This window comes from Bubalus bubalis, chromosome 16 (assembly GCF_019923935.1).
Source record: "Bubalus bubalis isolate 160015118507 breed Murrah chromosome 16, NDDB_SH_1, whole genome shotgun sequence".
Lineage (NCBI taxonomy): Eukaryota > Metazoa > Chordata > Mammalia > Artiodactyla > Bovidae > Bubalus > Bubalus bubalis.
In genome coordinates this window covers 33170401-33182747 of record NC_059172.1, presented here as the reverse complement: position 1 = coordinate 33182747, position 12347 = coordinate 33170401, and the positions used below count along the sequence as shown (strand labels likewise).

The following is a 12347-nucleotide window of genomic DNA, read 5'->3' as shown; positions in this document are numbered from 1 at the left end:
GGACTTGGCCTGCACCCTCTCTGGGTCTTAAAGAGTTAAAACCTAGTCCTGGTTTCCTACCAGGGCTGAAGCTAATGCAAACCACCTGCTCAGATGGAAGGACCAGGACTGGAGGGTCAGGTTGCTGAGCTCTGGGGTCTGTTCTGGAAAACCTTCAGTTTTAAGCACTGACCAAATACAGGCCAAAGGCCAGACTTTTGAGTTGTGGCAGCACTACTCTCCTCACCCCGCCCCCCAAATTGGGTGCCAGCTCCTTCTGAGACCACTTCTTAGCCACTAACTGCCCTCATGAACACCATGATAACACCAAAGTGCCCTGTGGTCTCAGAAAGCTGCAGAACTGTACTCAGAACAGGGGCCCTTGCCTCTGCTGAATCTTCATTCTTTTAGGTGCTAACTCCCATTCCCAGACTTTTGGGACCCAAAGCCCACACAAACCCTCACCTCAAAGGTTCCAGCTGTGTGACCCACTGCTTTTCTACCGTGGGTTCCGAAGGCCCACAACTCACGAGAGAAATGGCTGTCCCAACTCTGTGCCCATGCAAGATTTACCACTACTTACCTAGACAGCCTGCCTGCTTGTGACCTCCATACGTCTTTCTAAAAGGATACCCCCACATCCAGAGTGAACACCCTTATCTTGAGGGTGCTCCTTTCCTCTAACAGGAGAGGAGGCACACTCAGGCAAGCACCCAGACCTCATCTGCTGGGTTACTCCAGAGTGACCCAACAAAGGCCAATTCATGTCACCACTGGCTCACATGTCATAAAGAACAGGATAGGAAATATCCTGCTGGTGCAGCCCTGGCTAGGAGGAGGTAAAAAGCCCAAGAACCAGCAGCTCTAAGAGAAGCCAATGAGGGGAAAACACAGTCCTCTTCAACCCCTGAGGAGTTCTGAGCAGGAGGTCTTGTCCAACTCCACAGAGTTTCTCTGCACTCCTGAGGTCAGGGCAAACCAGTGGTGCTGGCTGTACTCCCAAGCACTCGAAGGGGCTCACTTTGGACTCAGGCCTCCTCCTCTGCACGCAGACCAGCCCCTCTGTGTAGCCTAGAATTTGGCCCAGTGTCCTGGTGAGGAACACAAGAAGGACTGCAAGGGAAACCAAGGTTTCCCTGGTTTCTTCAAAGTGGCTTACTAGTATCTGCCCTTCCCCCTATGCTCTGTAGGGTCCAGATCAGAAAGAGGTGGGCACAAGGGCTGCAATCAAGAACCAGATCTGGGGCCTACAGCCCGACACTACACACACCCCCCCAACTCCAGCAGCTTATCAGCACCTGCCCCCACTGCTATATCAACACCCCCTGGTCCCTACCAGCGGACAAAATGAACCTTTTTCACTCCCCACCGTTGTGTACACACCCAGGCCTCACTCAGGAATAGACGCTCTCCAGAGCTGTCTACAGCTCAACGTGCAGGCGCACACGCTTTCTCCCTCCGAACAAAAACACGCTGACATCTACGCGAGGGGGAAAGAAAGCGACCCTTTGCTCTAAAAGGCGCCAACTCCCGGATGTTGGCAAGCTCTGCTCCCAGCGCCTGTTTCTGAGTGTTTATTTGCTCTCCCTCTCCTCTCCCTCCCCTTCAAGGATGGCGCAGGAAAGGGAGGTGAGGGGGGAGAGTCCACCGCACCCCCTCCTCCATGTTTGAACAAAACCCCAGAGAAACAGTGAGGGAGAAAAAGTCTCAGTGCAGGGGGGAAAGGGGAGGGGGGCCTTACCAGACTCCCAAAGCCACACGGATCTAGAGGTTTTAATCCACCATTAGCATTTAAATCTTGAGAGGAGGAAGGGGGGGGGGGGTCTAGTGGAAAGTAACCCCACACACACAAAAGAAAAGTTGTTGGTTTTCTTCTCAGTCTGCCTGGCAGGAGCGATCTTCCTGGCTGACAGCCAGAAGTGCGTCACAGCCAGGAGTCTGCTTTCTTTAAAGGCGCAGCGAGCTTCCGCGAGCGGGGAGCAGGGCACTCTCCGCGAGGGGGGAGGGGCGGCAGTCGGGGCCGGGAGGAGGGGGCCCCCGGCGCGCCCGAGCGGGAGCTGCCGAAGCCGGCCGCAAACAAGAGCCCAGGACGCGCGGGGTGGGGGCGGCGGGGGGAGGAGCCGGCAGACAAAAATACTGAACTGCGACAGTGGCGAGCGCCAAAGCAAACTGTGGCATAAACACAACGAAACGCATCTCACAGAGGCCTGCCTGACAAACCTGATAGCCCCGGACACTCCCCCTTCGCGCTCTTAAGGCGGCAGTGACAGCCCGTCCGTCTCTGGCCAGCCGCTGCAGAGTAGGCCGCGGGCTGCCCCGCGGGTTAGATCAGCCCTGCCTGGAGGACAGCAGGGCAGGGAGTAAGACCCGGGAACAGAGGCTTTAGAGAGCGCACGGGACGCAGGCCCTCGGAAACAAGGGGCGGCTTCCTGCCGGCTCCGGGGCGGGCCGCGTCCGTAAGCATACACGCCGCTCGCTCGCACACAAAGCGCCGGCCTCCGTCCGCGGGCGCCGCCTGCCCCGGGACATGGCCGCCCCGTTCCCCGAGGGAACCTCTCCAGCCCGTACCTTCTGCGTGGCTAGGCCGGGCTGCCGCGCCGCGCCCGCTCCTCCCCCTCGGCCACCCAAACCAGGTGCCCGGGCCCACGGCGGCCCTGGAGCGCGGGCCTGCGCTGTCCTGTCCGGGTGACTGCGCGCTATTGTCGGCTGCGGAATGGCCGCCAAAACCCCAGCTGTGCTGCCAGAACCTAATCCCCTGTTCCGCCGAGCACTGGTGGGGAGGGGCTGAGGGGCCGAGTCTCGGGACCTCGGGCGGCAGGCAGGAGCCCCTCAGCAGACACACGCACTGGGACCCGTCGGCAGTGTCTGCTCCCGCCTCCCCGCCAGGGCCGAAAAGAAAAGATGTCTGACGCTCATAAAACAAAACCACAGTGTTTCCACCCCGCAAACAATGACCCTCACCGATCACGAGAGAAACCCACCGGCCATCAGGAAGCCCCTCATCTTACCTGCACTTACACCACAAACATTTATTAAGCACCTACTATGCAAAAGGTACTGCTAGAGGACACTCTAGAGAGCATAGTCGTGTCCCACTCTTTGCGACCCCATGGACTGTGTAGCCCACCAGGCTTCTCTGTCCATGGGATTTTCCAGGCAAGAATACTGGAGTGGGTTGCCATTCTCTTTTCCACAGGATCTTCCCAACCCAGGGATCAAACCTGAGTCTCCTGCATTGCAGGCAGATTTTTTACCCTCCGAGCCACTAGGGAAGCCCAGAGAGCACACAAAGAAGAATTACACCAAGCATCTGTACTAAGGTAGGTTATAATTCCACAGGAGATAAGCAGTGTGACTTGAAATTATATTTCAAGACAGCATGTGCTAATTTTCACAAAAAAAAGACACAAAAATTCTAACCAGTCAAGAGTAGGGAAGGACTAAAAATAAAAACTAAGTGATATTTTAATCTGGATCTAAAAACACATAGGTAGAACTTGCCCACATAGAAATGGAGAGAGAAGTAAGGAAGAAGGAAAGCAGAAAGATGTGGACATAGTGGAGGAACAGACTTGAAGGGAGAACTGGGGTAAGATTTGGAAAATTCTGAACTTCAAGAAATGGAACAAAGATTTAGATATTTATTTTATCGTTTGTTTCTAGCACAGAGATGTGGTGTGATGAGAAGTGTACTTTGAGAAATTATTCTGGTATATAAATGAATGAGACTAGCAGCAGGGAAGCAGGTCAGAAGGCTGCCATAACAGACAGGAGACAGGCAATGGGTGGGGAGGTTGAAGCTTAGAGAGTGGAAAGGGGAATGACAGACACAGTGGGGACAGGATGAAGGGAAGGGAATGACTGAAAGCTGAGGGAGGAATTGTAAAGAACAAAGTGTGAGGGGTGGGAGGGAGGACAGAGAAGCCATATACAGAATTAAAATAAGTGTAGAAATGCTAGGGATCACATTATTAATAGAACAAGAAAGAAAACAAGGTGCAATAAATAGCAGCTAATGCTTACTGTGTGCAGACTATGTGCCAAGCACTGTTCTGCTGGTCTCCTGTGCATTAATTGTGTTAAACTCATTAATCTGAAAAACTCCCCTCAAAGAGTAGATACTATTATCACTCACCTGTACAGTGAGTAAACTGAGCCACAGAGATAAAATAATTTGCCCCAGATCACACAGCTTGTGAATGGCAGGACACTGAGTCTCAGTTCTTCTGTTTGTAAAACAAGGATAGATACTTATTTTGTAAGATTGTGATGAAGATTCAATAACATCTATAAAATGCCCAACACACTTCTTGTGCTTAGTCGCTCAGTAGTGTCCGACTCTTTGCAACTAAAAAGAAAAGATGTCTGATGCTCATAAAACAAAACCACAGAGTTTCCACCCACCAAACAGTGACCCTCACCAATCATGAGAGAAACCCATGGGTCACTGGGAAGCCCCTCTTCTTACTTGCACTTACACCACACACATTTATTAAGCAACTACTACTTTGCCAACAAAGGTCCGTCTAGTCAAGCCTATGGTTTTTCCAGTAGTCACATATGGATGTGAGAGTTGGACTGTGAAGAAAGCTGAGCACCGAAGAACTGATGCTTTTGAACTGTGGTGTTGGAGAAGACTCTTGAGAGTCCCTTGGACTGCAAGGAGATCCAACCAGTCCATTCTAAAGGAGATCAGTCCTGGGTGTTCTTTGAAAGGAATGATGCTAAGGCTGAAACTCCAGTACTTTGGCCACCTCATGCAAAGAGTTGACTCATTGGAAAAGACTCTGATGCTGGGAGGGATTGGGGGCAGGAGGAGAAGGGGACGACAAGAGGATGAGATGGCTGGATGGCATCACTGACTCGATGGACATGAGTTTGAGTGAACTCCGGGAGTTGGTAATGGACAGGGAGGCCTGGCGTGCTGCAATTCATGGGGTTGCAAAGAGTCGGACACGACTGAGCAACTGAACTGAACTATGCAAAAGGTGCTGCTAGAGGACACTCCAGAGAGCATACGTACTCAGTTGTGTCCAACTCTTTGCGACCCCATGGACTGTAGCCCACCGGGCTCCTCCATCCATGGGGATTCTCCAGGCAAGAATACTGAAGTGGGTTGCCATGCCCTCTACCAAGGGATGTTCCCAACCCAGGGATCGAACCCAGGTCTCCTGCTTTGTGGATTCTTTACCATCTGAGGCACCAGGGAAGCCCAAGAATACTGGAGTAGGTAGCCTATCCCTTCTCCAGGGGATCTTCTCGACTCAGGAATCAAACCGGGGTCTCCTGCATTGCAGGCGGATTCTTTACCAGCTGAGCTACCAGGGAACCCAGCACACTGACTAGCAAGTAAGGCACAGGGTGGTACTTAAAGGTCAATTCCTACTTATGGGTTTTGGCCCCTTGTCACCAAGATGTCCAAGCGGAAGTTCGCTCACCATTTGTCAGGGAAGCTAGTGGGGTGCTTCTCCCTGAAAGAGACTAGGTCCCCAGCCAGGATGCTTGCTTTCCTTCCATCAGTATGCTTCTATGGATTTTACTTTATCAACACCCCGATTACTGGTTATCTTGTGATGGGGTTAGATTGTAGGGGACTTTCTACACTGGATTTCTTTTTATGTTTGAGTTTATTTTTAATAACCACGTATTACACTGGTGATCAGAAAATGTGTCTACATACTGCATTTGTCATTTGTATTCCCTTGACTGTATATGCAGGGAAGTCTTGTTTTCACATCTAGAATGTAAATTCCTCGTGGGCATAACCATCTATGATACCCCATAGTACCTAGGGCTCCTTGAATCTGTTCCACGGAACTACATCTGGATGGAAGGCTTCTGGCCTTTTCAACCTTCTGGCCAAATTCAACCTTCTGGCCACCAAAGAAGGACTGTGCTGAGTTAGTGGGGGTGTTCTGGAAGGAGTCAGAACGAGGCCCATTGCTGCAGAGACCTCCATGGTCCCACTTCTTCTCCTGGGCAGACCCTGTATCCTATTCCCATCGTATCACTTGCAGTCTGTGGTTAGCAATTGCTCTTGGTATTCAAATATGCACCAGGAAAGTAAAGGCAAAGCAAAAACCAAAGCTTTTATAGAAAAGCAAAGAGGCAAACATGATTTAATGACTGGCATGATCAATACTCCAGAAAAGGTCTGAGGTGAAAATAGGAGGCAGGCCTCCTAAAATCACCATTGCCACATCTGGCACTGTGTCAGCTCTGAAGCTCCCCAGCACACGAAAGGATTGATACTGAGTCTCCAAAGAATACAAGAAGTCCTCCTCCCGCCCTCCTTTGGCTTTAAACTCAAGACAACAGCTTCCAGCTGTGCGGCCTCAGAGGCGTTGAACTCTCCTCTGGAACCTCTCCACTGCAGCTGCCAAGCTTCTGGGCCCGCTCCTCAGGACAGCCCAAGGAGCTGGGCCAGTTTCCCTGGCCTCTCCCTCCCCCACCACAGAGCACCACTCCCCTCCCTTCCCCAGCCCTCCCCTCCCCTCCCAGGGCAGCCGGCCAGAAGAACCTCCCCACCCCTCCTCCCAGCCTAGCCAGGCAGTCAGCCGGCCATGGCTCCTGCTGGATTCCACAGCCGCTGCTCACGGTCCCTGAAAGATTGCGATAAGAGTGGTAAAACCATTTTTAAAAGAAAGAGAAGGAGGGGAAGAAAACGACACCTAACACAAAATCTGAATTCAGGTAGAGGCTGGCGGCATTGGGGATGGACACAGAACGCACAAGGTGTTTTCAAGGCATCTGGTATATTATATCTCCTGAATTGAGTGGTATATGGTGTATGGGTATTTATTATTCTTGTTTAAGATATAAACATTATGATTTTTTAAAGTGTATTATCATTTTTACAAGTTTAAACTGAAGAAAGGAAGGGAGCTATTCCCCTGAGATGGTTCAGGAATGAGTGGTTCTTAATACGAACCATTTGCCTGGTATTCACAGTCCTGTGGGACCCGGCCCAGGTCTTACCTTCCACAGTCACTGCCCTTACCCAAACCCTCCACCCTGCCAGACTGGTCTTCGAACTGTCTTCTGAGGTCCCTCTGAACCTCACACCTCAGCCTACCAGCCTGGGAGGGAAGCTTTCACCACAGAAAGCTACGTGCTAAAGCCTACCGAGAGCCTCTCTCTCAGTCCCTACAGGCCCTCCCACAAGGAATGTTGGCAGGAGAAATGCTTATGGATCCACTACCCTATGCAATGCCTTCTAAGTCCTTCCTCTGCCACTTGATGTCCCAGCATAATAAATACCTAAAGACTATCATTACTGTTGTTGCTGTTACTGTTGTAATTAATAGCTAACATTTAATGAGCACTTGGTATGTGGCAGACACTATGCTAAACACTTCTTAGCTTTACTTTGTTTAATCCTCACAATAACCCAGTGACACAATAACCCAAAATACTATGATTATCCCTATTTTACCGAAATGGAAAACTGAGAATGGTTACATAACTTGCTGAAGGTCACAAAGAATAAGTGCTGGAGGTAAAATCTGAGCCCAATTTGAGCCCAGATCCATCCTCTTACATGGTCCTTTTATCTAATTCTCAGGAAGTCTTAAGGTAGGTTTTATTTCTAAAGATGACAAAATCTGAGACTCAGAAATTAAGTGACTTGGTCACCTGAGTAGTGAGTTGTCTATCTGGTCTCTAGACCATTCTCTGCTGCTCTCAAATCATTGAATAAAAAAAAGGCAGCAGCACATCCTCAGTGGCTCAAAGAAGCCTCGCACCTCTACCTCCTCCCAAAAACCAACTGTTTAATCAAAAACATTCAACAGTTCCAATTTCCAAGATAACCCCTAAACGGACTTCCCTGGTGGTCCAGTATCTAAGACTCCACACTCCCAGTGCAGGGGACCCAGGCTCACTCCCTGTCAGGGAACTGGATCCCCCAGCTGCAACCAAGAGTTTTCATGCCACAGCAGAGATCGAGGGTCCCGTGTGCCACAGCTAACCCCTGGCGCAGCCAAATAAATAAAGCATTTTTAAGTAATCACTAAAATTTTTTTCTGAAGATGCAAGAGCTTTATAAACATTAAAGGGCCAAAACTCTTCTGAATCAGCAAGCACAGAAGAGAAGTCTTCTCCTAGAAGGGATGTTGGACATATCTAAAGGGTGAGAAGCCATGGAGAAAGAAGGCTGGAGGAAATACCATTGGCTGGAGGGAAGGACAATACTTCAGAACCCTGATCTGGAGCTTATTTACCAGGCCTTATTCTCCCTCTCCAGAGGGTAGGGGCTAAGTAATGAGGCAGTGTTGGCAAGCCTGAGCTTCCTGGGGAGAAAAGCAGAGGGCATATCAAAACCCAGAGAGGATTCATTATGACATCCAAGAGGCTCTATTCACTTCTCCCTCAAGGAGGTCTTTCTGCAAAACACCTAAGAACCTGTTCACCCTGTTTCACTGTCACAGAGGAGCAAACGGCTCTGTCCCTACAGGCAACATGTCTAGCATAGTGTTTGCTCACAAGCACAGAACTGATGATGAGAAAGGTCAAAGAAACAAAAGGAACAGTTTTATTGTAAAGATCTGCAACTCCTGGAGACAGCCTTGCCAGTAATAGAAAACACACTAGGTTTGGTGTTGGAAGTGACTGGAGGGAAATTCTGTGTCAGCCACAGACTGTATTTGTGGCTTTCAAGCAAGGCACTTGCCCTAACTTGGGCCTCAGGAAAAGGTGAGGGTCAGATCATATCTAAAGGTATCTCCAAAAATTTCCCATGATTCTTTCTCCAGGACACCATTCTCAACAACAAGAATCTTGCAATAAAATGAATTTCCTCAGTACATGGTCAAAAACCTCACCAGTTAGGGCTTCCTTCTCCCCCAAATAGCAAGTCCACTAGAAAGAGGCACTTTGTCTGTCACCCTACTGGGTCCCATGCCCAAAGCGAGGCACTCAAGGGTGTTTCATTAATCCTGATGAGAGGAGGAGGTCCTCAAAAACTGGTAGTTCCAACTTTGCATGGGGTACAATGAAAAGTAATACGAGCCATACTTGGCATTTACAAGGTTTCATAAATAAAAGCCACAGAGAAAGTGCAATTTATGATTACATTGATCTCAACACCCTAAAGAAAACCAGCTTTCTATACCCGGCCAACAAATCACAGAACCTCAAGGATGAAAGAGCCCTTAATGGTCTTCTAGTCCCCGCTTAGATCAACACTGGAGTACATGTGACAGCTCTGCTGAAGATTTCCTATCTTCTGCCCAAGAGAAATTGTTCAGCTTATTTGTAAAAGCTCATTTGCTTATGCCTGAGCAAGGACTGCCAATTCGAGACAACTTGTAATTTCAGAACATGAGCTGGGAGAGCATGATACTGTCCAGGATCTGGTCTGTTTCAAATCAGCTTTAAGTAGCCATAAAACTCAGAGGACATCTCTCTCTTTTCTTTTCTCTCCCATCCTCTCTCTGTCTTCCTCTTCCTCTCTTTCATATCTCCACCTCTCACTCAGCACTGAAACCTCTGTCTTTCTGGTTCAAATCCACTTCTTCTACCACACCAGGATGATTTTAACCACTGACAGAAATGAACAAAAACATATTAATAGGGATTAGATTTCTCAGTGGGGTGCCAGATAACTCAAGAACCAAACCTGTCAATATGTTACTAATAAGTAAAATACATGGATCTAGTGTCTAACATGGTCATGATAAAAAATTTAAACAATTGAAAAACCCTAACATTTTAACAGATTTCAAAGATTTAAAGAAGGCTACGTCTCATGTCTCAATTAACCCCCCTAAACTTAGAACCCTAAAAGGCAAGTATGTTTATTAACATTTTTTTTTCATTTTTTTCAATGTGTTGCTTAAGGTTAAACAGTTTTGTGTTGTTTTTTTTTTTTTAATTTTATTTTATTTTTTAAACTTTACATAATTGTATTAGTTTTGCCAAATATCAAAATGAATCCGCCACAGGTATACATGTGTTCCCCATCCTGAACCCTCCTCCCTCCTCCCTCCCCATTCCATCCCTCTGGGTCGTCCCAGTGCACCAGCCCCAAGCATCCAGTATCGTGCATCGAACCTGGACTGGCAACTCGTTTCATACATGATATTTTACATGTTTCAATGCCATTCTCCCAAATCTTCCCACCCTCTCCCTCTCTCTCAGAGTCCATAAGACTGTTCTATACATCAGTGTCTCTTTTGCTGTCTCGTACACAGGGTTATTGTTACCATCCTTCTAAATTCCATATATATGCGTTAGTATACTGTATTGGTGTTTTTCTTTCTGGCTTACTTCACTCTGTATAATAGGCTCCAGTTTCATCCACCTCATTAGAACTGATTCAAATGTATTCTTTTTAATGGCTGAGTAATACTCCATTGTGTATATGTACCACAGCTTTCTTATCCATTCATCTGCTGATGGACATCTAGGTTGCTTCCATGTCCTGGCTATTATAAACAGTGCTGCGATGAACATTGGGGTACACGTGTCTCTTTCCCTTCTGGTTTCCTCAGTGTGTATGCCCAGCAGTGGGATTGCTGGATCATAAGGCAGTTCTATTTCCAGTTTTTTAAGGAATCTCCACACTGTTCTCCATAGTGGCTGTACTAGTTTGCATTCCCACCAACAGTGTAAGAGGGTTCTCTTTTCTCCACACCCTCTCCAGCATTTATTACTTGTAGACTTTTGGATCGCAGCCATTCTGACTGGTGTGAAATGGTACCTCATAGTGGTTTTGATTTGCATTTCTCTGATAATGAGTGACATTTTTATAACTAGGACCCTAGGCTTCAAAAAAGAAGGCAATATCTGCCCTCAGGGTCAACCACCAAGGCTGCAGAACCAGAATTCATCTTCTAAATCCATGGCTCTCTCCAGTCCAACTGAGCTACATCCTATATACCTTTCCCATCAGCACAGCTTTTTATTCATTCAAAGCACTTTTGAATTCCTTGTTCAAACTGTTTCTACTACAGCTTGTGAAGTGGCAGAGCTGGAATGATTTTCTCCATCTTTAAAGACACTAAACACCATTTGACAAAATAACATTCCATATATCTGGCATCACTGAGAAGTACAGAATCCCCAACAAGCAGTTTTTCTAAAAACTGAAATCTCCCTTTAGGACCAAACCCCTTTTGAAAAAACTATTCACGATACAAAGTCCCCAAAATGCCTAAGATATGTTACTCTTAGAGTTAATGAAATTTAATCAGAGACATGCAACTATAAACATGAAACAACCAACCTAGAAATACTGTGTTCAGATGAATGAGATGGGCTCAGAATCCTGTGAAGAGACATACCTATAACTCACCTAAACATGAGCCCGAAGGACAAGGCCTTGGGTAGTGCTGAACAGAAGGTGAGAGAACACTGGAAAGCGCAGTGGAGACCAGGAGTGACTTACTAAAGGAGCAGTGTGCGGCACTGAAGGATTCTGAGCAGGAGGATGGCATACGTGTTACGTGCTGTGTAAAGGATGGATCTGGCAGGACTCTGAGTCCAGAGGCAGATACAGCAGAAGTAAAACTGCTGCTCTCAGGCAAGGGCAGTAGGAACTTTAAAAAGGTATATTTAAAAGGCACTGTGGAATAGGCTCCAAGATCTTAGGAAACAGGAGTATGGGAAAGGTGAGGAGCAGTAAAGACCTCTAGGATTCTCACTTTGGTGAAAGACTTCAGAAGAGGAACACAGGAGGAGCTACTGTTTTACAGGCCCTGTGAGGGACGGATTAACTCAGGAAGGCATGATGAGGAAAGCTTTACCGAGGAAGTGGCATTGAAGCTGGGTACTTAAAGTATGAGTAGGATGAGTATGGTTTCACCAAAAGAGAAGTTTAAAAAAAAAAAAAAAGCATTCTAGCAGGGAGAACAGCATGTGCAAAGACAGAGCTTATTACATCTGAGCCATGGCGTGCAGTTTTAGGAAGGTGTAGCAGATGGTGAGGCTGAGGAGCACTAAACCATAAGGTACTGACATCACACTAAGGAATTCAGAAGTTATCCTGGAGGTGATAGGAAACAATCAAGGTTTCTGAAGGGAAGAAGTAAAGGGGAGTAACACAGATCAGACCTATGTTCCCGGCTGTATAAAGTACAGGCTAGAATGGTGAGAAACAGAAGGAAGGCAATATAGCATAATGGTTAAGAGCATGGAGTATGGAGTTAGACAGGCTAATTACAACTCTGGCTGTAGGGACATCCCTGGTGGTACAGTAGATTAAAAAGTCCACCTGCCAATGCAGGAAACACTGGTGCAATTCCTGGTCAGAGAAGATTCCATGTGCTATGGAATAACTGAGCCCATTCACCACCACTACTGAGCCCAAGCTCTAGAACCTTCGAGACACAACCACTGAAACCCTCGTGCTCTAGGGCCTGTGCTCC

At 47.7% G+C, this 12347-nt stretch overlaps 1 protein-coding gene across 8 annotated transcripts in view; it reads right to left on the bottom strand.

The window, feature by feature from the left end:
• NUMA1 (nuclear mitotic apparatus protein 1) overlaps positions 1–12347 on the bottom strand; it is a 73106-nt gene that overhangs the window by 34333 nt on the left and 26426 nt on the right. The window contains exon 1 of one of the 8 annotated variants that reach the window (XM_006064725.3): positions 2548–2841. The exons of 2 other annotated variants lie outside the window; for them this stretch is intronic. The gene's annotated coding sequence lies outside the window, so the exon portion shown is untranslated. Of the gene's footprint in view, positions 1–1362; positions 1504–1720; positions 1937–2199; positions 2359–2547; positions 2842–12347 lie in introns of those variants that run through there. 5 more of the 8 variants (XM_006064726.3, XM_006064728.3, XM_006064729.3 and 2 more) reach the window with 5 other exon arrangements.